The sequence below is a fragment of the Peromyscus californicus genome, unplaced genomic scaffold (assembly GCF_007827085.1).
Source record: "Peromyscus californicus insignis strain IS unplaced genomic scaffold, ASM782708v3 Scaffold_14__1_contigs__length_90479793_seg_2, whole genome shotgun sequence".
In the NCBI taxonomy this organism is placed as follows: Eukaryota; Metazoa; Chordata; class Mammalia; order Rodentia; family Cricetidae; genus Peromyscus; species Peromyscus californicus.
The window spans coordinates 68188178-68212067 of record NW_026294436.1 but is presented as its reverse complement, the minus strand read 5'-3'; the positions used below and the strand labels follow the sequence as shown (position 1 = coordinate 68212067).

Here is a 23890-nt window from a genome sequence, read left to right as displayed (position 1 = left end):
GAATACATTAACTTAACAGACCACTAGCTTCCACTGACCCCAAAACTAATAATGTGATCAGATAATTTCTGAGATCTATAACAGAAATTTCTCCACTGTAGCCTGTCTACCCGCTATGTCCACCAACATTTGTGAAATGCCTTGGCTGTTGACTTTCCCTCATGCTTTTACTAGAAACACTGGGTAAAACTCCTTCCATGTTACATGGAATTGGAGGTAACCTGAATCTGTATTCCTGGGTCATGGTCACTCCTAATTGGCTCAAGAATAAAGTCTTACTCCCCACAAGGTGAGATCTGTGTTTCGCATCTACAGTTATGCGGCAGCATTCCTGACTGAGACCATTCGAGGCTGGCACCCACACCCTCCAGTTGCAACAACCCGACATCCCCAGTTGGGGACATACCTCAGTGGTAGAGCACTTGCTTAGCATGCACCAAGCTCTCAGTTCAATCCCCAACACCTCAAAAGAGGACGAAAAGAAAACAAGGGAATCAGCATCCCCGTGGGTCACAGCTCTCCCCGCCTCCCCTCCGTGTGAGACCCACTCAGCCACCCACTCAGCCACCCCTTAACCTGGGCACGATCTGTTTATCTTCTCTTTCCCAGTGCCCCTGCAAGTCAGGGATGGTCCTTAGCTGTCTTTTACTGATCACTGTGCAGCCTCTCTGCGTGTTGTCCCACTAGACAGTTCCACTGCAGGACTGCTGGGTTACACGCAGCAGTCTGCTTCCCACGCTTGCCACGGAGCTGAAGACTCTTGTTTGCTCCCTGCTCCTTGCAAAATAACAAAATCTAAATTGTAGTCATGATGTATCTATCATTTGTCAAGCATGAAAACATAAATGATGGATGAACAAACAAATGAAAATATAAATTAAGCTATATAGTATCCAATATGTCCATAATTGCACTGATTACTTTCATATTGAAAGTATTGTAACTTTACATACAAAGACTAACAATTTTCAAAAAGTTTGTATCCCATAATGTTCCTTTTGCATGACAACTTAAAACAAGCCTCATTTATCCTTCTGTCATGATATACAGACTTGTGTAAGATGTTTCTGTCTTTAGGAGTCATTTTTAAGAATGCCAACTAACATTCTTTGTAGCTAGGAAAAAGAGCAGCTCGACATTGAACATGTATTGACAGAATGCCAGATATTCAGTCTCTTCTGAGGCATAGGCATAGCTTTAACATAAACTGAACCACTTTTGAACTGTAGCATGCCAAAGGATCCTAAAGCTATTTCTCCCGTAAGAGACAGTAAGCCCGATGGGACGTGTTTGTTGTGTAGGCTGGATTTTAACACAAGGGACTAAGATCCATCCTAACTAGTGGGCCTCTTGCACCTTATGGTTCTTCTTTTCCATCACACACAATCACCAGCGACCCTCTGAGCCCTCCCAGTCGTCGGAATGCCTGGGGAATCAGCCATACAGCTTGTGCACCACTCCTGGCCCTTTCGCAAGCAGCCTTGCCTTTGTGTGCCCATCGGCACGCTAATCCAGCAATACAATTCAGGACATGTAATCTGGAAAAAAAAAAAAAAAAAGTCCCACGCCCAGATGATTAACCAGGCTCTCTGTTCCGCCTCAGCCCTGGCCCCACAGTGGCGTAGTAACCTCACAGAAGCAGGACAGGTTTGCCCTGGTTCAGTCCTCAGTGGCCATTTTGAAACTACATAAGGAGAACAGATGGAGCAGTGGCCACAAATGAATATTCATAAAAGAAAATCAATTACCCACCTTCTGTGCCACCTGCCCTCCCAACCCAACTTAGCCCGCAGCTGTGAGCGACAGGGGGGCTCACACTCGCGTCACCTCGAAGGCATCGCAGAGGCCAACGGCCCAGTGCCAAACCTGGAGTTTTGGCACACCTGACCTGGAAAGATGGAACATTTTGTTGGTTTTGACCTTTAAAACAAGAACCAGCGCCATAGCAAAGTGGCACACGGGATGGAAGCTGCAAGCCCTGCCAAGGCGTGCTGGCTGAGGCTCCGAGCCCAGGGCGGACCCTTGCTGACTCCTTCCCTTGGTTCTGCTGACCCGACTCTGAGCCTCGCTCACCTCACCCACAGGGTGACGATAATACCCCCATCAGGCGGTGGGCTGGTCTGTCAAAGAGGAAACCCTCGTGCAGCCAGGAATGAACAAACATTGCTTCCTCCTGCCCCGCACCAGGAGAGAGTTCTGATATGCAAGCATGACAACTACTTCAGGACTCTTTAAAATGGCTTCCTGGGCAAAGGCTCTAACTGCCAGGCCTGCCAACCTGAGTTTGATGCCTGGGACTTACACAGTGGGAGGAGAGAACCGACTCTTGCAGATTAGCCCTTGACCTCCACATGTACACTGTGGACCACGTGTGTTCACATAGATATACATACACACGCCTGCATTAAATAAATAAATATGAAAATAAACTATTTCAGGGCTGGTGCGACGGCTCCATGGGTAAAGCGCCTGCCATGAAAGCTTGACACCCCAAGTTCAATCCCAGGAACCCACATAAAGGTGGAAGGAGACAGCCAGCCGCACGCACAAACCTTGCTATGGACCCACACATATACCACATATCCACGGAGAATAATAATGAACGTTTTTTAAAAGCTATTTCAACCCACTCTGTGGTGACAGGCAAAGATATGAGATTCCTAGAAAGTTATGTAACTTTTCAAAGAGCTGAGGCATATTTAAAGATTTGTTGTTAATATGAAATATTTCGTGACAGTCAGTCCTTTTAAATAATACAGGTCTCTTAAAGACAGGTTCCTCCATCCAGAGACCTAACATGGACCAAGCCAGTAGGGCTTGCCTAACTTCACAATTACAAACTGCACTTGGAAAGGGGCTTTACCAAAGGACAGAAGAATGGAGTCAAAGCGTTAAGTGACAGAAAACACATCTGCACAAGGACCTCGGTTTTAGCTCAAGTGGCAGCAGGCTCCCTTTCTCCCATGCTCTTCCCCTTACGGCTATGTCTTCCCTCCTAGTCCCCACTCCCAGTGAGAGGCAAAGAAATCAGCTACAGCTTTGCTGGCCCAGGATCATAATTCTTTAATGTGTGTGTGTGTGTGTGTGTGTGTGTGTGTGTGTGTGTGTGTGTGTGTGTGTGTGTATAAGTGTATGGGTGTGTATGTATGTGTGTGTGTGTGTGTGTCCATGCACATATGTGTATGTACACCTCTGTGCATATGTATGTGTATGTATAGGTGTGTGTCTTACACTTGTTCACTGATGTCCAAAGAGGCCAGAAGAGGGCATCAGATTCCCTGGAGCTGGAGTTACAGGTGGTTGTGAGCTCCCCCACGTGGGTAGCAGAGCAGCAAAGCTCTGAACTGTTGAGTAATCAGTCCTAGTCCTCTGAACTCATAATCCTTGACCCGCCCCATTCCCAGCCTTGTCGTAAACCATCCTAACATGGGGACTCCAGCTTCCTACCATGAAAACTCCAGCCATGCTAGTCTAATCTCTTTAACGTAGGGAGCAGTGAGGTTGGGGGACATGGCAGTCAAAGAAGGACAGTCTTGTGGAAGAAAACTGATCCTGAGAACGAGAGTGTGAACCAGTGTTAGAACACTGGCCTAACCACGCACAAGGTCCTGAGTGTAAACCACCGCACCACATAAGAGAAGCAAGCCATGCCTACCCTTCAGTGTCTGCGGCTGGCATCCAGGCTGCCTCCATTTTTGTTTTCTTTATTTCTTTTCCCACTCTGTTCACCTGGGTGTATGTTTGAAAAAGCAGCAAGTGCAGAGAAGACAAGAAAGAATCTAGGTGATTGATTCCCCACCGGGGAACTGCCCTCGCCTCTTGATTCAATCCTGCAGAAAGAGAATTGCATTATTCTAATCAAGGGCTCCAGCACAGCTCTTCTATGCCAAACCGTGACAGGGAGCAATTTGTTGGAGTCACCTGGGCCCCTTTCTGCCTTCCAGACTGTCACCAGCTCAAACCCTGCAAGCAAGGACAGATTACAGGCACCCTGGAGCCCCTGAGTCCTGGATTCCACTCTTATTCTTTTCTCTCCCTCCTCTTGAGGTGGAACAAAGCTTGGCCTGCTGTTGCACACGACACCCCGGCCTTCCCTCTCACTAGGCTCTCCTAGACACCCCCCCCCATTAATACAGACTGGAGGCTGAAAGAAAAGGGGGAGAAAGGGAACCTCTACTGGTTATCACTAAGGCGCGTCCAACCTGTGGCTCACAGGTTGTATGCACCCACAATAGCGATGGAAGGCACCCAAAGCAAAATCAGAAACTGGCTTAAAACACTATAAGAAATTTTTTTTTTTTGCTCAGCTGTGTAGTTCTCAACTATGAATTTCATTGACAGCATGTCGTGGTGTCAAAGGGGGTACACATCCCTAAGGCAGTGGTTCTCCACCTTCCTAACGCTGCGATCCTTTAATACAGTTCCTCAAGCTGTGGAGACCCCCAACCATAAAATTATTTTTGTTGCTCCTTCATAACTGTAATTTTGCTACTGTTATGAATCATAATGCAAATGTTTTTTGGAGATAGAGGTTTGCCAAGGGGGTCGCACCCCACGAGTTGAGAACTGCTGCTAAGGTGTCTGCCTTGTCTTAGATGTGGGAACATAAAACAGAATTTTCCCTCAAACCTGGACTTATGCAGGAGTACCTGAAAGGATGCAGTCTAGGAGGAAGAAGGAAGGAGGAGAAAAAGGAAAGTTTGCCTCATAAAACTATTGTTTCCATGGAAACCCCAGGTGGATCTTTGCTCGAGTTCCCAAGCCATACTCCTCCATCATAGCCTGGGGCTTTGATAAAGAGTCCTAAAAAGAAAATGTACTGCCCCCCAACACACACACCTGGCTTTCTGGAAGCCATCCTTCCCCTTACCCCTAGGGCCACACAACTTGGGCTTTGTACCCCTCTTTCCCACCTCCTTTCTGCCAGCCATGTGGTACCCTGCCCTTTCCTCTCTCCTGCCTCTTGCTCACAACCCATCATGTGTTCACTCCATCCACCCAGCCTCAGTCTTTCCAACTCCAGCAGCCTTGAAAACCACTGCTATTCAAGTCACACGGAGCAGTCCATTAGGCTGCAGAGCTAATGTGTGTGTGTCTGTGTGTGTCTGTGTGTGTCTGTGTGTGTGTGTGTGTGTGTGTGTGTGTGTGTGTGTATGTGTGTGTACAGTGTGTGCACATGGTCCCTGGCTCTCTTTCCATTACATTTCCTATTGTTGTTGATCTATAGAAACTCTGAAGAAAGTCATGAGCTTATAAGACAAATAGGAGAAAGCAAGCAAAGGATGCATGCCTCCTACGCCAGAGATGCAGGCTCCTTGCAGGCTGGGCTTCTCAGATGACTTGGGGGCCCAGGGTTTACTGGCATAGCCTGACCCAATTGGAAGGCCGCTGAGAGGCCAGGGATTTTGTAAGGGAAAGACGGATGAGCCCCCTGTGGGCAGTATGAAGGTCAGCGAGTCATGCTTTCGATCCATGGGGTATGACATCTTGGCAGATATGGAAATATCCATTATTTTCTTTTTGATAGCTACCCTGGGTGGATTGTAGCCTGGCTCGCTGTATATATTCAGATCCTGACAGTTCTGGAGAACGCCTTTCTCCCGCACAATGGGGGCATTCTCAATCTCAGCCAGTGATCCAAGATGGGACAGGGCTGGCATTCAGGCCCAGCAGGAAGGCACTCACCCACAGCTGGAGAAGGGGTTCACTTCTCTGATCTGGAGGTTCAGAAGGAGCAAGGACCCTGCGACCCTCTCTGTGCTGGAAGGGAGGGAAGGGGAGGGGAGGGAAGGGGATATTAACTCTTCTGGCTGGAGAGATGACTCCATGGTTAAGGTCGTATGTGGACTGTTCTTGCAGAGGACTAGAGTTCAATTCCCAGAAACCACATCCATTAGCTCACAAGTGCCTGTAACTCCAGTTCTGGGAGATCTGACACCCTCATCTGGCCTCCACAGGAATAGTACTTACAGGCACAAACTCACACTTACACACACACACACACACACACACACACACACACACACACACACACACACGTAAAAACCAAATCTTGGGGGGGGGAGAGAAATTCCACTCTCAAGCTTCACTGAAGCCTTGGCTGACCCCCACTCTCAGGTCCCGCCACTCTGCTTCCCCGCTCTCCTTGTCAACCTCTCACGAAGCCCTCTCCATTCTGAACTGCAGTGCCCATCCGTGTGGGCTCCTGGGAAGTGGCCTCCTGGGAAGTGGCCTCCTTCATCTTTACTTTCCCGGCCTTCAAGTCTCACCACAGCATCTTAGATGAACTGAGAACACTCCCTAAGGTCACAGGTTCCCCCCAGAATTTAGACAGTCACACTTCCACTCTACTTTTCTAAGAAAGAACTCATGGCAGATGCCCATCACACAGATTGTTTTCTGTCAGATCTTTTGAACAGGGCCTGGAGAGATGGCTCAGTGGTTAAGAGAATTTTCTGTTCAATCATAGGCACCAGGGTTCAGATCTCAGCACCAACATAGCAACCAGGGCATCCCATAAGCACCTATAACATGGGTTTCAAGGAATACAATGCCCTTTTCTGTCCTGGCCTACACACACACACACATTCCCACACACATACACACACATTCACACACACACACACACTCACATACACACACATACAAACACAAGCTGGTGTATGCATATGCAAACATATATATACACACACTCACACATACATTCACACACACACATGCTAGAGCATGTATACGCCAACATACACATGCACACTCACTCACACACATACACATTCACACATACATACAGTCACAAACACATGCTGGTACATGAATATGCAAACATATACACACAACTCACACACACACACACACACATTCACACACACATATGCTGGAGCATGCATATACTAACACATACACACACAATAAATAATTTTTAAAAGCTTAAAAAACTCTCCTTTAAAGGGTCACATAAAGGAAGCCTTTGTCAACTGTGCTGTGAGGCCAGATTTGGTGGGAAACCCCTTTGTGACACAGGGGTGTCAAGCATGTGTTAAGAGGGACAGAAGTGGGCACAGGAGGGCCTCAGATACTCACTTTATGGTGATGGTGATGTCCTCAACTCTCTGGCATCCAGCCTCATCCTGGGAAGCCAACCCTGCAACCAGCCCTCTGAGCCCTAGACCAAGCCCAGCCCTGCTGACAACCTCTGGTCAGAAACACCTGATGTCACACACTGGGGGTAGGTGACCAGCAAAGCCCTTCGTCGGACATTCTCCCCGTCGGGTTATAATGGCACGCTATTCTCCAGCAGGGCATGGAGTGCATTGCATAGCCCTCCGGGGCTCCAACAGACATAAAAGGGCAGCACCTGAATGGAGGAATTCTTAAAAGTGGGAGTGCCATAATGAGGGCGGTAACCTCTGTTAACCCACCTAAATGCCACTATGCACTCAGCCCAAGGACAGCCAACTCTTCCTCATAGTCACCTTTGAATTTATGGGCCTGGCCACTCTTCAAGTATTTCTCTTGGCAGAAATAATCATCACCAGGTAGATGAACTTGACTGTGACTATAAGAGAGAGAGTGTTGAGCTTGCAGCTGACTTGACTGGGTGCCTCTGTTTCCCATTCCGTCCTGTTTGCTGCTTTGTGGTTGAAAATGGGAGAGGCAGACCAAGTTTCAGAGCCCAGCACCACCACCACCATTTAGCTGGGTAAGCTTAAGTTTGACCTTGCTCAACTTCAATCCTTGATCTGAAAAAGGAGATTTAAAAAAAACAAAACAGAACAGGTTGCTTGGAAGACTAATACACAAAGGTAATTTCTATAAAGCACCTGGCCAGGTGCCTGCAGAACTCAGTTTGTGCTACTTGCCTTTACTTTAACTCAATTTCCTCAAATATAGGTACTATTTGTGTAAAAAAAAAAATGGTAAAAAGTGTTTACAATCAAATTTGAAAAGACCTTGGTTAAGCTAATTGGAGCCTGGCATGGTAGCCAAGTGCCTATATAATCCCAGCACTCTCGGGACATAGAGTCTGCAAAATGAGATAGCTCCAGCTGGCCTGGAACTCAGAGACCTTGAGTGCTGAGATTAAATGCGTGTGTCACTATACCCAGCAGAACTCAGAACGTTTAACCTGCTGCCGTATGAACTGTGAATCTCCAAAAAGTGCCCACCTTCAGGCTATCCAGGCCACTGTAAGCATAGCCCTCTCATCATAAAGCATCACTGATGGGCAGTGGGTGATGGCTTAATCTTCACAAAGAGATGCTTAAAATGAAGGAGAATGTATTGATTCCATGTCAGTTTCTCAAATGCCCTTTCTTCTCCTTGAGGGGCATCACCAAGAATTAAGCCCAAATCACATCCCTGCTCTAAGACGAAAGCCCCACTTACCCAAACTCTCCCTTCCTTCTAACATACACCCCAACACCAGCCCCCCAGCCACCCTCACTGTTCTCCTTGTTGAGAACAGGTACCTAAAAGAAGCAACTTAAAGAAGAAAGAGGCTATTTTGGATCATAGTAGGAGGCTGAATTCCATCATGGTGGGAAGGCATGGTGAGATCAGTGCCTGAAGCTGCTGGGGGGAACATGATCCTGCTTGTTCTCTGTCAGATGGGGGTGGGGTAGAAATGAATGAGGAAATGGGGCCCTGGACTAGAAGCCCAAGTCCATCTCCCAGAAATCTGCCTCATGCAGACAGTCTCCACCTCCCAAAACAGCGCCACCATCTGATGAGCAAATATTCAAATGTGAACCTGTGGGGGACATTCACACCCAAACCCTAAGGGCTCACATCTCTGTTAATATCCCCAACACTTGCCTTTCTGGAAAGAACTGAGCCAAAAATAAAAATACAGGGAGGACTTGTCTGGCAGTTTTTCAGGGTTTGTCTCAGTTTATGCACCCCCTGCAAATTTACACTAAGCAGGAGTGATCGTGCCAGCTGCGTAGAACTTTGACTAACTTTGCACGTCCTTGTAATAGAAGCAAACTGAAGACTCGCATTGCCTACTACCAAAGAAAGAAAGAGAGCATAAGGACACTTAAGACGTAACAGAAACAACTGTCAGAGAAGATCCTGGGCTCCCCCGGGCTGCAGCATGACCCTCCAAAATGAGTCCTACAATCATGGCTTCAGTTCATCAGATCCTGGCGCACTGCAGAACAAGCCAGTTCTCCTTGCAAGGGGTTTTCAGTCTGCCAAGGGAAGGGATTAATATGCATAGCTGTCCTTCCAAAACTATCGGGCATGAAGAGCCACGGTAGACACTTTTGTCCAATAAAGCCCTGCTTAGAGTCCAGCCTAATAGCTCTGTGCTTTGGCGTGTGAACTAGATTCAAGGACAGTTTATCCCTGCATGCAGATGAGAATGTCAGCCGACTCACCTTCACCCGTGTCTCCTGAACCTGGTGGCACACTTAATCCTGCTGCTAAGTCAAATACAAAACATGAGAACGTCAGCTCAGAGCAGTGGATGGGTTGGAGACAGGGAGCTGGGAGAGGAAGAGTTAATTTCTCCTCGATCCCACTTCCCTAAGAGTGCTCCCTGCTCCCTCCAGCTGTGCTCCCAGCTGTGCTCCTCTACTAACAGTGCCTGACTCCAGCCACCTGGCTCCAGTGAGGCAGATGTTATTGCTTCAGAGTGAAGGACCATCTCCTGGGACTAGCTGGGTGGTTCAGAGGGTGCAGGTGTGTGCTTCCAAGGCTGGCCAGTAGAGTCCAATCCCCAGGATTCACATGATGGAAGGAGAGGACTCCCTCTGGTGGGTTAGCCTCTGACTTTTGCAAGTGTGCTCTGGCATATGTGTGCAGATACAGATACAGACACAGACACACATAAATAAATGTTTAGAAGAACACTCTTTAAAAAATGACCATCTGCTGAAAGTCAGACACTGAGAAGCCTTGTGTAGGATTATGTCCTCACACCAACTCTGGGAATTGCAGCTTTCGATAAAAACCAAGGCTGATAGGTTAAAACACATGCACGAATGCCCAGGGGCAGCACTCATCACCCAGGTAATGCCAAAAGTGACTGAGGATGGCAGAACTAAGCTGAAATGGATGGTATCAGACCCAGTCATTGTCATGGGGCACTCCCAGAGCCCGTTAATACCACTGGACACAGGAGCTGTGCTGCTGGCCCTGTTATGATCTTGCATAACCAACTTCTCACTCACGGAGTGCTCCCTGGCACATAGCAAGCATTTGGATGATGAGAGGTCAGCTCTGCAAGACTATCAGGATTACGTTGGGCCTTTGTAGGAATAGCCATGTGGATTAGTTACTCTTCTGTTGCTGTGATGAAACACCATGACCAAGGCAACTTACAGAAAGAAGGGTTCACCTGGACTTACGGCACCAGAGGGATAAGAGTCCATCATGGTGAGAGGCATGGTGGTAGGCTTGGTGGGAGGAACAGGAGGCTGAAAGCTCACATCTTCAAACTACAAGCACAAAACAGTAGAGAGCAAACTGGAAGTAGGCAAGGCATTTTTACTCTGAAACTTTTTTACTGCTTCCAACAGTCCACACCTCCCAAACCTTCCCAAACAGTGCCACCAACTAGGGATCAAATGTTCAAACGTCTACACCTATGGGGGACATTCCCATTCCAATATCTCATCAACTGTCTCATATGTACATAAACCAGACAACCAATCAGAGTCTCACACTTGTCCACTCTTCCCAGGCAGCTCCTCTCTGTAGCTGGTCCTCTGTCCTTAGGCTCCACATCAGCATTCTTTGCCATCTCTGAAATGTGAGTAATAAATTGTCACCTCTGTCTCTTCTGCCCAATAGGGACCCTCTGGGACAGTTCTCCAACATGTCACATTCCTAGCCTATGACGAGTCTGAACATTAGTGACCATTGTGAAAGCCCAATCCTATAGCCAACTTGAAGAGCATCACCCAAATCTTCAATGTTAGCCTTCTAATGATTCAATATAAATGGTCAAAGTAGACATCAAAATATGCACAACCCTCTTCAGCCCCCGCCCTCCTTCCCTTGACACGAGATCTTGGACACACTACTCTTGAGCTCTCATTTCTTCATTTCACACTCGTTTATCACCTTCTCACTCTATGTGAATGATTTTGTCACAGGAAACATAAGCCTCCATGCCATGCCTGCATCCCTAGCTCCCATACCTCATGTTTCTGGGCTGTAGAAGCATGATAATGCATTTTCATCCTGTGCTGATTCGTATTAATGCAGACACCCGGAGAGGCCTATTCATCTATGTGCATGAAAACTTAGACATGAAAAAAAGATAATTAGTTCTTAGCCCAAGAGGTCCGCAGGGCTCTGCATTACCCAAAGCATGCTGGCATCCTTCCCATACTGCAGAGTCCACAAAATCTACATTCTAAACTGGGGAAAGGAGCCTGATGAGGCCCAGATCCCTGCCCCCCCCCCCCCACGGCTGCTGTTTGCTGTTACCACTCAGCGCCTGTGTCCATAGCCAGCAGGGCAGAAATTGCCTGTGCCCCACAGGGATGCTGTATGGGGCTTCCAGTGCCACCCGGAGGTCCCTGGGCTGTGTGCAGCCTCAGGAAGAGGAGACTGGACATCAGACTGGACCGTGCAGGCTGGGCAAGGACACATGTGACAGTGAGTTGAAGAGGAGGTGAAAGTTGCAGGTGCAGGCTGAGGTGATGCATTCTAACTTCTCTGCTTGCCTTCCAACAATAGGCCAGGGTCAAAGTGCAGCCCCCTATTACAAGCTGTGAACTTCAGACAACTTGTTCATCCCTTCTAGGTCTTTCTTACGCTGTAACTGCAAGATGGGGTCCCTGTGTCATAGGGCCGCCGTGAGGGTTAAGTTACAATACACACAAATGTGTTGGGGCAAGACCTAACACACTGCGGTAGAAGTTATTATTATTCTCTAGACACTGGTCTTTCTGACTGTCTTACTGGGGACATGCCACTCCATCAGCCCCATTCACTTTGCTGTCATTCATTTCTTCAGTGAGCACCTGTGGTGTAGACCTTGACTTCCATGTGGCCCAAACCAAACTCCTTCAAGGCCGAGCTGTCTCTTCCATGAAGCCTTCCTGGCTCTCCCCAGCAGACATGCCCCCTCCTCCTCAATCCCTGGAGCACTCCGTTTCCTCTCTTCCGTCATCCGATACTTTCTCATTCAAGGCAGACGTCGAAGCCCCCTCAAGAAAGGACCGGCAGCTGAGTCGTCTTTGCGTTTCCCACAGCATCCCCCCTCACATGGAGTGTGAAGTGAATAGATAAAGAGGTGTGGACTAGAGAAGACCTTAGGCTGGAGACCGAGAGAGGAAGGCCGGACTTCTCACTAATGCTTGTTTGGAAAAGACAGACAGAAGACTAGCAATCGGCAAGGCATTGTGTAGAATGGACCAGATTTTTACAAATCCTAATTGTGTGTGTCTGTGTCTGTGTATGCGTGTTTGTAGGTCAGTAGACAACTTGTAGGAGTTGGTTCTCTCTTTCCACCATGTGGGTTTAAGTCATCAGGCTTGGCAGCAAGCAACTTTATCTGCTAAACCATATTGCTAGCTTCTAGAACTATTTTCGAGAAAAAGAAAGAAGAAGGAGAAGAGGAAGAGGAAGAAGAAGAAATCCCTTCACTGTAAATATAATGTTTAAAAAAAAAAAAAAAGGAGGCCCCAGTACTGTCCACAGCCTTGAGAATCTTCTCTCCCACCTCTGCTCCAGGGTGGGCAGGCGGAGGGATATGCATCACTAAACCTCCAGGGAATGCCAGCACCCGACTGAAGGCAGCCTCTTCCTGTGGCCCTGCTGAGTCCTTTCTGAAGCTCAAAGCACCAAGGTCAAATCTCCCTTGCCCTCCTTAAACTCCCCAACACTGTCAAAAACAACCATCTCGCCCCACACTTCACAGTGACCTTGTGAGTACTCCATTCCCCCTGCTGTACCCCCACCCTCTGCCCCTCTGACACCCCGGTAGAGAGGCAGCCCCTGCCTTCCACAGGCATCTGTCCTGGCTCGGGACTGTCTCCCTTGACTACCTCCCCAGCCTTTCTCCATCTCTCCTCTCACCTCCGGAAGTCATTTCTCCTCTACCTTTCAGACCTCCATCTGTGCTTGGGCAACCTCGGGCAGTTCGTTTAAGTTCTTCTACACTAAGTTAATTTTAGAAGCGTCCATATCTCAGATCAGATATGTGAAGGATCTGCAGAGCAGAGGACCTATTTCCATGTCTTCAGGCAGAGAGCCAACTTTCGTTTCTGCTCAGCTCTCCCTCAGTGCCCTGAAACTGGCACGGTGTAGAGCGGGTGTTCCACAGCGAGAGAAACATCAGATGAACGGCGGCCATGTCCCAGGATGAGGGATGCAAACTCCCACGTGGATTTCACTTCTCAGTTTATCTCTGCATGAGAGTTAGCTGCCTGAACACTTCTGCTCTCTAAGGCATGAAGAAGAAACTGTTTCTTAGAACAGAGCTTTGAGGGTCCGCTGCTAACGTGAAGTGACTTGGGAGACGGCGTCCCACCACCAGGCTCCTGGTGTCTACCACTGAGATTCACAAGCATCATTAACGTGCAGAGACTTCGATTCTGATCATTCATGAAGTAGCACTTGTCAGCTGCAGAATGTGGCTGGTAGGCTACCGTGGGCTGCAAACTTACTGATTCCTTCATTCGACTACATAAATTCTGTTTATAGTTTGTCATACTGACTTACTGCTGGTGCTTGCCTTCTGGGAACAGAGCATGGCATACATGGGGGGGGGGTCCCCCAACATTTTTAAGAAACAAAAATGCTTTGCTGTGGGACACTGTCTTCTGGGCATGGTATGGCAATGTCGTGCCTGAGCTCACAGCCGTTGAGAAGACCTGCACAGGACAAAGCCATCAGCATCTCAGGAGGCAAAGGGGTGCTGGAGGCCAGCCCCTCCCTGAGGAGTTGGGGGCAGTGAATGGCTGCTGGGGGAAGGGAACGCTTTCTTCGGTGGTATGACCACTGCTAAGTCGCCCTGCTCCAGTAAATGACCTTCCACTCATACCGCTGCGAGCGGTCCTGACGAAACAATAACAACAACAACAAGGAGACATGAAAGTTGAAGGGGGGCTTGTTGAGAAGAGGGAAGGGACCAGCAGGAGGGGGAGGGGGCAAGAGATGGTGAACATAGTCGAAATGCTTTAGATACAAGTCTGGAAATGTCATAATGAAACTCATTATGATGTATAATTATTATATGCTGGTAAAAACTATCATCCTACTGCCTATTTAACCCACCATCTTTCTCCCCGGTTTTATCCCCATCAAATCTCTGCCACAATGGCCTGCACTGACTCTCCCAAAATATCAGAATCTGCTCCGCAGCATTTTCCAGCCACCTAGCTCTCAAAATTGGGGGGTTGGGGGGGGGGGTGCGGAGAAGGGGCTTCTTCTGCAACATTTCAAACTGCTATCCACCTTTTGCTCAATTCCCAGGCAAGGAAGCACAAACCACGATCCAGAAAGAGACAAGCTGATCGTGTGACAACTGCAAATGGACAAAACAGCTACACGCTGGGACCCCAGGCCAGGCACCAGAACTGACAGAGAAAACAGGGGTCTGGGTGGCAGAGCCGGTCCCTCCGGACCGGTACCACAGGAGACTGGCCAGGCCGGATCCCAGACTTGTGACTGGGCGCCAGATGGCTCAAATTCACCTGTGAGGCCAGGCCTGCTGCCTGACTTCATTTAATTGTGTGTTTTGATCATTTGGCATCTGCAGCCAGGGCCTCTGGCAGCAAATGTCCTTTTCCACCAGAAAATGTACCTGCCGTGGTCGTGTTTGCTTCACTAAGCTGCTAGCTTATTTTAAGAACTAAATCTTTCCTGTTACTCTATTTTTCTCTCCCGGAGTAAATTGCACTCCAAGACTGACAGGAATAATTTGTAGGCCGGGCAGGAATCCTCTTATGTGGTGACCTGGCGCCACCTACTGGCCAGTCGCTTAGCAGCAGCCAAGAGGACCACAGAGGTCGTCTTGTAGGGAAAATAGCTTTCTCCAAGGGAGTTTTACATGAATTCTCCTTTACTTACTCACCTGGAACACTTCGCCTGGAAGTCTTATGATCTTTCTATCTTTGAGGTAAATGAGCTAAGACTCATGGCACCAACAAAGAAGTTGAGCGAGCTTTTTACAGTCCTGCCTCACCCTGTTTCTTTGGCAGCCATCACTTCTAAATGTTGAGTTCATGACAGACAAGTTAATGCTGTCTCCAGGTGTCCCAAGCACAGACGTGGAGAAAGACGGCCCTCCCAAGGGACCTGATGCAACCGTCTGGTCTATATTTAACCTTTGGACCAAGGTCTCTCAACTTTGGGGCAAGATTATTCTCACGGTGCTGTGTCATCATGGCCCTCCTCATCTAAGAGGTAGAGTGTCTCCACTGTGGCCACTAAGAATAGATAGGCTGCTGGTCGGGCGTCGCCCCAAGTCCTTGTTCCTTGCCTGCCCAGTGCATGATGCACAGCTAGTAGCACTCACCGCCTGCTCCAGACTCCTTCCTTGCCGATGTTTGGAGACTGGGGTTTCTCGACCTTGGTGCCGCTGGGCAAAGCAGTCTGTGTTGCTGTGAAGCGGCCTGCCCACCACAAACATTTAACAGTAGCCCTAGCCTTTTGCCCAGGAGATGCCAGTAGCGTTCCCACTCCCCAACTCCATCAGGTTATAACCACCAAAATATCTGCAGATGTTGCCATTGACTCCCTGCGGTGGGGGTATGTGAAACCACCCCTGATTAACAACCTTGTGTCTAGAACTCAAATACCCAAGTCCAGCGGTTTGAATGTGAAATGTCCCCCATAGGCTCATGTGTTTAAATGCTTGGTCCCGGTAGGTGGCGCTGTTCGGGGACGGTGCGTTGGGCATGGAGCCTTGCTGGGGCATGGGAGGCTGTAGGAACGAACCTTTGGGTGTATAGACAGGCCCTGCTTGGAACTTACTCCCTGATTCCTGATTCTGCCCCTGCTTCCCTGGGTGAGGAACAAGCCACAGCACAAGCTCCCAGCACCACAGGTGTACCATCATTGCCTTCCTACCGTGAAGGACTAAATGCCCTAAATGATGAGTCGAAAGAACCTTCTACTCTCTTCAGCTGCTGCTCTCGGGTATTTGGTCATGGCAGGGAGAAGGGAACTAGTACACTGGGGGAGAAGCAGAATGAAACCGGAAAGGTGAGGAGGAGGGGGTGGGAGGAGGGGTGGGAGGAGGAGGAGTGGGAGGAGGAAGTATGAAAGGAGGTGTAGATGTAACCAACCTTCTTATTAAATAAGAAACACAGAACCAATGCAAAGAAGAAAGCCAAGATGTCAGAGCTAAGAGCTAAAACCTTACCCTTCCTCCTGCGGTGGTCCTACCTCTCCGAACCAGAGCTACCCCTGTGTTAAAGTCTTTATATAGAGTTCCTGTCCTGCCTTCTCATTGGTTGTAAATCCAACCACATGACCGCCTCCTCACAGCCTGTCTGTATAGGCCTCCAGGTTTTCCATGATTGGTATTAAGATTAAAAGCATGTGTATCCAATAATGGCTGTATCCCTGAACACACAGAGACTTACCCAGCTCTGCCTACCAAGTGCTGGGATCACAAGCGTACGCCACCACTGTCCTGCTTTCATGTGGCTTGCTAATAGCTCTGGCCCCTGGGCAACTTTATTTATTAACCTACAAATAACATTTTAATACAAATAAAATATCACCATAAGGAGGGGTGGGAGGAAGGGTGAGTGGAGGAGGAGGAGGAGAAGGGGTAGGAGGAGGAAGGGTGGGAGGAGGCAAGGGGAGCAAGAGGAAGTGTGGGAGGAGGAGGAAGGGTGGTGGAGAGGGGTGGGAGGAGGGGTAGGAGGAGGAGGGGTGGGAGGAGGAGGGGTGGGAGGGAGCAGAAGGCACTACCACCCCCACCATTTAACACAAACGAGTTGCCCCAGGAACATAATGGTGAGTCACTGGTCTTCTAAAGGCGCCAAATGCATGCAGAGAACTCCGTGGCCTCCGGTTATTTAACCCATGAGTAGTCTATATTGGCTCTCTACGGAAGCATTTGTTATACATGAAGAAACTGAGGTTCAGAAACATCAAGTCACTTGGCAGGGGTCATACAGCCAGGAGTAGCACACAGCAGCCGTAGGAAACCAGACTTCCTGCCCCCAAACAAGAATTAGCACCATCTCCCGATCCAGGACACAAAGTTCTAGAACAGTCTGTTCTCAACCGTGCTGCTCCAGTCTGCCAGCACCGTCCGAACAATCTGTCTGGATTCAGATCTGCAGATAAAGAGGCTTAACTACTCTCCAGAAGAAAACCAACCCAACGTTTTCATGCTAGGGGATTTGTATTTCAGCTCTGAGAGTTTCTGATCATTCATTTACAAGATTTAAAAAGAAAAATCTTTATCAGTGGTTTTCAGTTTTGCCTTCAAATAAAATCATATCAAGGACTTTCAAAAGGAATGCCTAAACCGCACCACAGAGTAACTGAATGGGAATCTCAGGCACCTGGTGGCATTCTTTCAGCACTCAGCTAACTCCCATGTGCAGTTAGAATTAAGATCCTGAGACATCAGGTTGTTTCTGCTGAAGGCCACCTCTTCTCCCTCACATGGCCACTAGGCAGTCAAGACACACAGATGGTCTGGTGCGAGTGGGTGGCTGGGAGCTTTCCTGGAGTCTCTTTGTGGGCTCAGCTGCTCTCCAGTCCATGAAAGGATCTCATTTGTCACCACAAAACACCAGAGCCCACAGTCCTTCCAGGTAGGGGGAAGCCCTGGGAACAAGGACAGCAGTATCTGCTGGAAGATGATCTTCCTGGCCTGGGTGGACACTTGCTGCTTGATCTTAGAGAGATTCATTGTAACCCATGGTCTTACAGGAAACAAGGGAGCTCACCTATCTGAACACAATTCACACCTCTTGGTACAGCTCCCAGAGGAAGGGAATAATGCCCCATGCAACTGATGTGGGGAAGCAGTTTGGGCCACACCACTGGAACTTTGGGCCAGAGTCCATGGCCTCTGTCCCTTCCTGTGCCTTCTGCTGTCACTGTGCACAAATGACCCTCTTCCAGCAGGATGGCTTCACCTGGCACTCACAGGAACAACCAATAGTAAAAGAATCCCACACCCATTGTCTCGTGTATGCTTCACAAGGACCCACACAAAAATGGCTCCTTCTTCTTCTTCTTCTTCTTCTTCTTCTTCTTCTTCTTCTTCTTCTTCTTCTTCTTCATCATCATCATCTTCCAACCCCCAAAAAAATCTCAGTTAAAGGGGAGAGTAGAACATGGGTGACATGAAAGGCGTAGGTAGAATAAAGGGCTAAAGATTTTCATGGGGATAGGGGATTTGGGAGCTCAGATGGCAGGGAATGGATTAGTCAAAAGTATGGGTATATGAAGAAGCCTAATGAAATCCCACTAATTTTAAGATATATAGATGATAGATAGATAGATAGATAGATAGATAGATAGATAGATAGATAGATAGATAAAAGATGGATGGATGGGTAGATAGATAGATGATGGATGGATGGATAGATAGATAGATGATAGATGGAGGATAGATAAATAGATGATAGATGGATGGATAGATAGATGATAGATGGATAGATGGTGGATGGATAGATAGATAGATAGATAGATAGATAGATAGATAGATAGATAGATGATGGATGGATAGATAAATAGATGATGGATGGATAGATAGATGATAGATGGATAGCTAGATAGGTGATAGATGGATGGATGGATAGATTGATGATGGATAGATAGATAGATAGATAGATAGATAGATAGATAGATATTGAACAGAAGTATCTTGCATGAGTAGATAATGCTGTTCCCAGAAGACATGTTATTACATGAAAATCTCAGTGCCAGCAGGCATACCTCCCTATGAGTTACTGGTTAAGGAGACCCCAGAGGCACCCAGAACAACACAGGCTGCTGCTATTGTTCTTAGCTGCCCACCTGCTGTGGATATGGCTCTGTATAAATAAAATGCTGATTGGCCAGTAGCCAGGCAGGAAGTATAGGCAGGACAAGCAGAGAAGAGAATTCTGGGAACAGGAAGGCTGAGTCAGGAGACGCTGCCAGACGCTGCCATGAGTACCAGCATGTAAGATACTGGTAAGCCACGAGCCATGTGGCAAGGTAGATTTACATAAATGGGTTAATTTAGGATATAAGAACAGCTAGCAAGAAGCCTGAGCCATTAGGCCAAACAGTTTAAGTAATATAAGTCTCTGTGTGTTTACTTGGTTGGGTCTGAGCAGCTGCAGGACTGGCGGGTGAGAGAGATTTATCCTGACCGTGGGCCAGGCAGGACCAGGAAAACCTTAGCTACACCCACCTACATAGTAAGACCCTATTGCTGAAGACGCCATGTGAACTGACCAGGAAACTGCTGGCTAGCTCGCCGCACAGTGCCAGAGGTGCCATGCAGGCCCCTGGAGGAGAAAAGACACCAATATCAGTATACAACTGTGAACGTTGGATGCAGCAACACTGGCCTGAGAGCAGAGCGTGCCTGCGGGAATATAATGGCACAACAGCTAAGCAGGTAACCAACCACTCTCCAATTGTATGTGAGGCCCGCTCCACAGGAGGGATTTCATGCCTGGTGCTGTAAACCTGGTCAAAAGCCCATGACTGAGATCATAGGCACTGTCGGGGGGTATGGGTACCTACTATTGTTTTGTTTATTTTTTTAAGATTGTTTATTTACTATGTATACAACATTCTGTCTCTATCTCATTACAGATGGCTGTGAGCCACCATGTGGGTGCTGGGAATTGAACTCAGGACCTCTGGAAGAGCAGGCAGTGCTCTTAACCTCTGAGCCATCTCTCAAGCCCGTACTATTGTGTTGTTGTTATTGTTGTTTTGTTTTGTTGCTAGATGGTCCTGCTATCAACTACCTTCTAACTATGTATGCCCATGCAATAGATTCACGCTGGCCTCAACTCTGGTCAGAGAAGCTTCCTTTTGCAGTGGGTGGGGTTTCGTGTGGAGGGACATAACGGGTCAAAGCACCGAGTATAAATAACTGAGTGCTCAGCTGTGGGTGGATCATCTGCACCGACCTCCCAAGATCCAGCGCGCAGGGGACTTCAAAGGGACAGACAGAACGGAAGAGCCAGCAGGTAGGGAGGAGAGCCGTGAAGCACTGACTTTGAGGCACGACACGGCTGTCGCATGCATCAAATCACATTAACGTGGCTACCTGCGCATGCCCTAGTGGATGACCCCACACCCAGGTGCGTACGGGCAGCACTAATTGGGTTCAAGGGGTCACTGATAACAAAAATAAAAACAGAGGAGGTGGAGCTGGGAGGGCAGAGGGGCGGAGGCACTAGAGGGAGCTAGAGAGAGGCGGTAGGCGAGTGGACAGAATCAACAGTTGCATAAGCATACGGAACTCTCCAAGAATGAAAATACCATTTAAAATAAATAAACAAACAGAAAAGAGTCGATGGGGACGAGATTCCTAAGACGTTAGCACCTGGGGATGCCTCTACAGACACAGGCATGGATGCCAGGCATCCTTACTGTATCACAGAAGTGACGCAGGAAAAAAAAAATCCTGGAATACAACAGAAGCTAGCGTCGCGCAGGGGTGGGGGAGAGGGGGGGACATTCTGGTGAGTCAGGACGGAGGTGTCAGGCTCCACCCTCCCCTCTCTAAAGGAAGGCGGACCAGGAGGCAAACGACCTCTGGCTGTGGGGAGGCTCCAGGCCTGCCGTTGCGCAGGTCGGCCGGTGGGAGGCGCTGTGGCGCCGCTCCGGTCGTCTCTGGCGGCTGCTAGGGAGGGGGGACCCCGAGCCGCCCACGCCCGGCCTTGGGACTGTGGCCAGCGGGACCCGGACACCGCCCTGCGCTGTGGCCGACACGTGGCAGCCCCGGTCCGCCAGCCGAGCCTGGGTCCAAGGTCCTGGCCTGCGCAAGGGCAGGGGCGGGGGAGGGACTCCCAAAATGTTTTCCTGTGAATGCTGGGATGCCCTGTGAGCACAGGCACTGGGGGTGAATGCTGGGATGCCCTGTGAGCACAGGCACTGGGGGTGCCGGGCCAAGAACCTTTTCTGAACTCATGGATTTCCCGGACTCCGGATTTTTCACCCAGATCTCAGGGCTGGGGGCCTGTTAAAGGACTGTGCCTAGAACAGTCAGGATCCACAGACTGATGGCCACTTGAAGCGCGTCTGGGCCGAATAGAGATGAGTAGAGACAAACGTACCTCCACTTAGGAAACTTAGAACAAAGAAGAAAAGGAACGTAAACTATGTCATTAGGACATCAACTAACTGGTTGCAAACAACACTGCTGGATTAAATAAAATATATAATTATAACGAATTTCCCCTATTTTGTTAGTGTGGTTTTAGCTTGTCAGAATGGAATGCTATCCAAGGTGCCTCAGGAACCCTGTGGATCCATTTTACCAAAAAGGGCAAGAGGAGGAAAAAAGAAAGTTCCCAAGAAATCTTGATGTATTTTCCGGAGCCACCACAAGAGCGTGCCGCTGTGACTAAGACACCCCCCACCGGGAGGGGGGAGGGCGTTGGGGGGGCGGGTGTGAGCCGAGCCCACACTGTGCGTCTGCTAACCGGCTCTTAGTGTCTGCCTCCTGTTAACCCCGTGCTTTACCCTGTTAAAACCTCTGCTTAAAACCCCAACTCAGCATCATAGTGTGCTGCCCTGCCATCTCAGTCCGGCACCTTCGCCTGGGGAGAGGTCTCTGGCCATGGAGCTCCTCAAAGCCGCTGTGGGCGGCAGCATGGAGCTGTCTCCTGCCATACCCTCGTATCACCTCGGCCGTCTGGCCAGTCCTTGTCCTTCTGTCCCAGCAAACACCGGCACATGTGTTTGTGGTTTGGTTTTGTGTTTTCCTTTCTGGACCTTTCAACTCCATAAATTACGTGGAAGCTGAACACACCTTGGACCTTTGGGTTTTCTAACTCTTAGGCCCTTTTGTGAAAGCTCAGAGCATGAATAACCTTCCCAGACTAGTTCATCCAGAACGCTGGGCCAGGAACTCTCTGCCCCTCCCCCAGCTCCCGGGCATTTCAGAGTAACCATTCCTTCCGGCTCTCTAGACCCACCGACCATCCTCCATCCACCCGTGCAGAAGGTTCAGACTGGGGCTGGAAAAAGAACTCAGCACTCACTGCTCTTACAAAAGACTCCAGATCCAGTTCAGTTCTCAGCACCTTCAACTCCCACCCCAGGGGCTTCTGGCCTTCATGGGCATTGTAGTCAACACATACAGATAGACACATATATGCATAATTAAAAATAAAAGCAAAATCTATTTTTTTTTTCAAGACAGGGTTTCTCTGTGTAGCTTTGCGCCTTTCCTGGGACTCACTTTGGAGACCAGGCTGGCCTGGAACTCACAGAGATCCGCCTGGCTCTGCCTCCCGAGTGCTGGGATTAAAGGCGTGTGCCACCACCACCCGGCTCAAAATCTTTTTTTTTTTTTTAAGAGTTCAGAATGACTTACATCTGGTGTGTGTGGTCTGTATTTTGATAACCTGGGTTTTGGATACTTAGTTTAAACACTACCAACCTAGACTCTGCTTTTGTTGTCTGCCTTTGAAGAGAGATTTCACCGGCAGAGTGAGACAATGTGTGCTCAAATATTCACTTCAGGGGTCAGAGCCGATCCTTCTGAACGGATCCGAGATTTTCAGCCATCATACAACAAATGATGCTGGGTTGAAATCCCTTCCATCTTTAAGATGAGGTGCTCATCTGCAAAGTAAGAAGTGTGAGGCTTGCCAGGCGGTGGTGGTACACGCCTTTAATCCCAGCACTCGGGAGGCAGAGCCAGGCGGATCTCTGTGAGTTCGAGGCCAGCCTGGGCTACAGAGAGAGATCCAGGAAAGGTGCAAAGCTACACAGAGAAACCCTGTCTCAAAAAAACAAAACAAAACAATACAAAAACAACAACAAAAAGTGTGAGGCCTCAGAGCTGCCCTCTGAAGTTTATTTCTATCCTGCAGAGGACTTGTAAGAACTATTGGTAAGGAAAGGGATGGGGGCGGACCTGTGCGGGGATAGAAGGAGAAGGATAAACAAGCCTGAAAATGGACTTCCAGAACCTGAAGATTCCAGAATCTTCCATAAAGATGAAAGAGCAAGAACTGGAGAGGCTGGGGAGGTGCAGAGTGAGTCGGTGTGCAAAAAGCAAGCAAAAACCTGTCCAGAGTGTATTCATCCCCATCTCGAGCAGGCCCACATGGCCTCCGAAAGCCTTAGCCACCACAGTGTGCTATGCTTGTTCTTCTGAAACTGAACATCCCACAGAGCTGATCTTCGGGATTTGGAGGACTGCCAGAACCTCACTTCCTTTCTTAGTTATTCTTTTTTTTTTTTTTTTTTTTTGGTGTGCATAGGTATTTTGCCTGCATGTCAGTATATGTACCAAATGTGTATGTGATGCCTGCAGCAGCCAGAAGAGGACACTGGATCCGCTGGAACTGGAACGAGAGGCAGTTGTAAGCTGCTGTGTGGGCACTGGGAACTGAACGCAGGTCCTGCGGAAGAAGTGCCCTTTATTTCTGAGCCATCTCTCCAGCACCACACACACACACACACACACACACACACACACACACACACTTTGGTTCTTGACTCCTCCTGTGGTTCAGAAGCCACAGCCCTCACAGAAGCAGGGATACTGTTTTGAGATGGACCATTGGCTGGCTGATCTGTGCCCTGTTTCCTTACTGCCAAGTCCAATCAAAAAGCCCCCCCCCCCTTATCTTCCAGAGTGGTATAGCAAGGCTGAGAAGCAGGGTCAGGAGATTTCAAGAAGAAGCATACAGAGGTGGCAGATCGGAGGACCCCAAATGCAATGTAGTTGTGTTTATTAGCCTTGCTGAGCCCAAACAACAGGTGATCA

At 48.7% G+C, this 23890-nt stretch overlaps 1 long non-coding RNA gene across 1 annotated transcript; it reads right to left on the bottom strand.

The window, feature by feature from the left end:
* Positions 1-10471: 10471 nt before the first annotated feature.
* On the bottom strand, positions 10472-11253 carry LOC128109512 (uncharacterized). Its single transcript, XR_008217830.1, has 2 exons — positions 11148-11253; positions 10472-10749 (listed from the first exon to the last, which is right to left on the bottom strand). It is a non-coding gene; the product is annotated as an uncharacterized LOC128109512 (long non-coding RNA).
* Positions 11254-23890: the final 12637 nt, after the last annotated feature.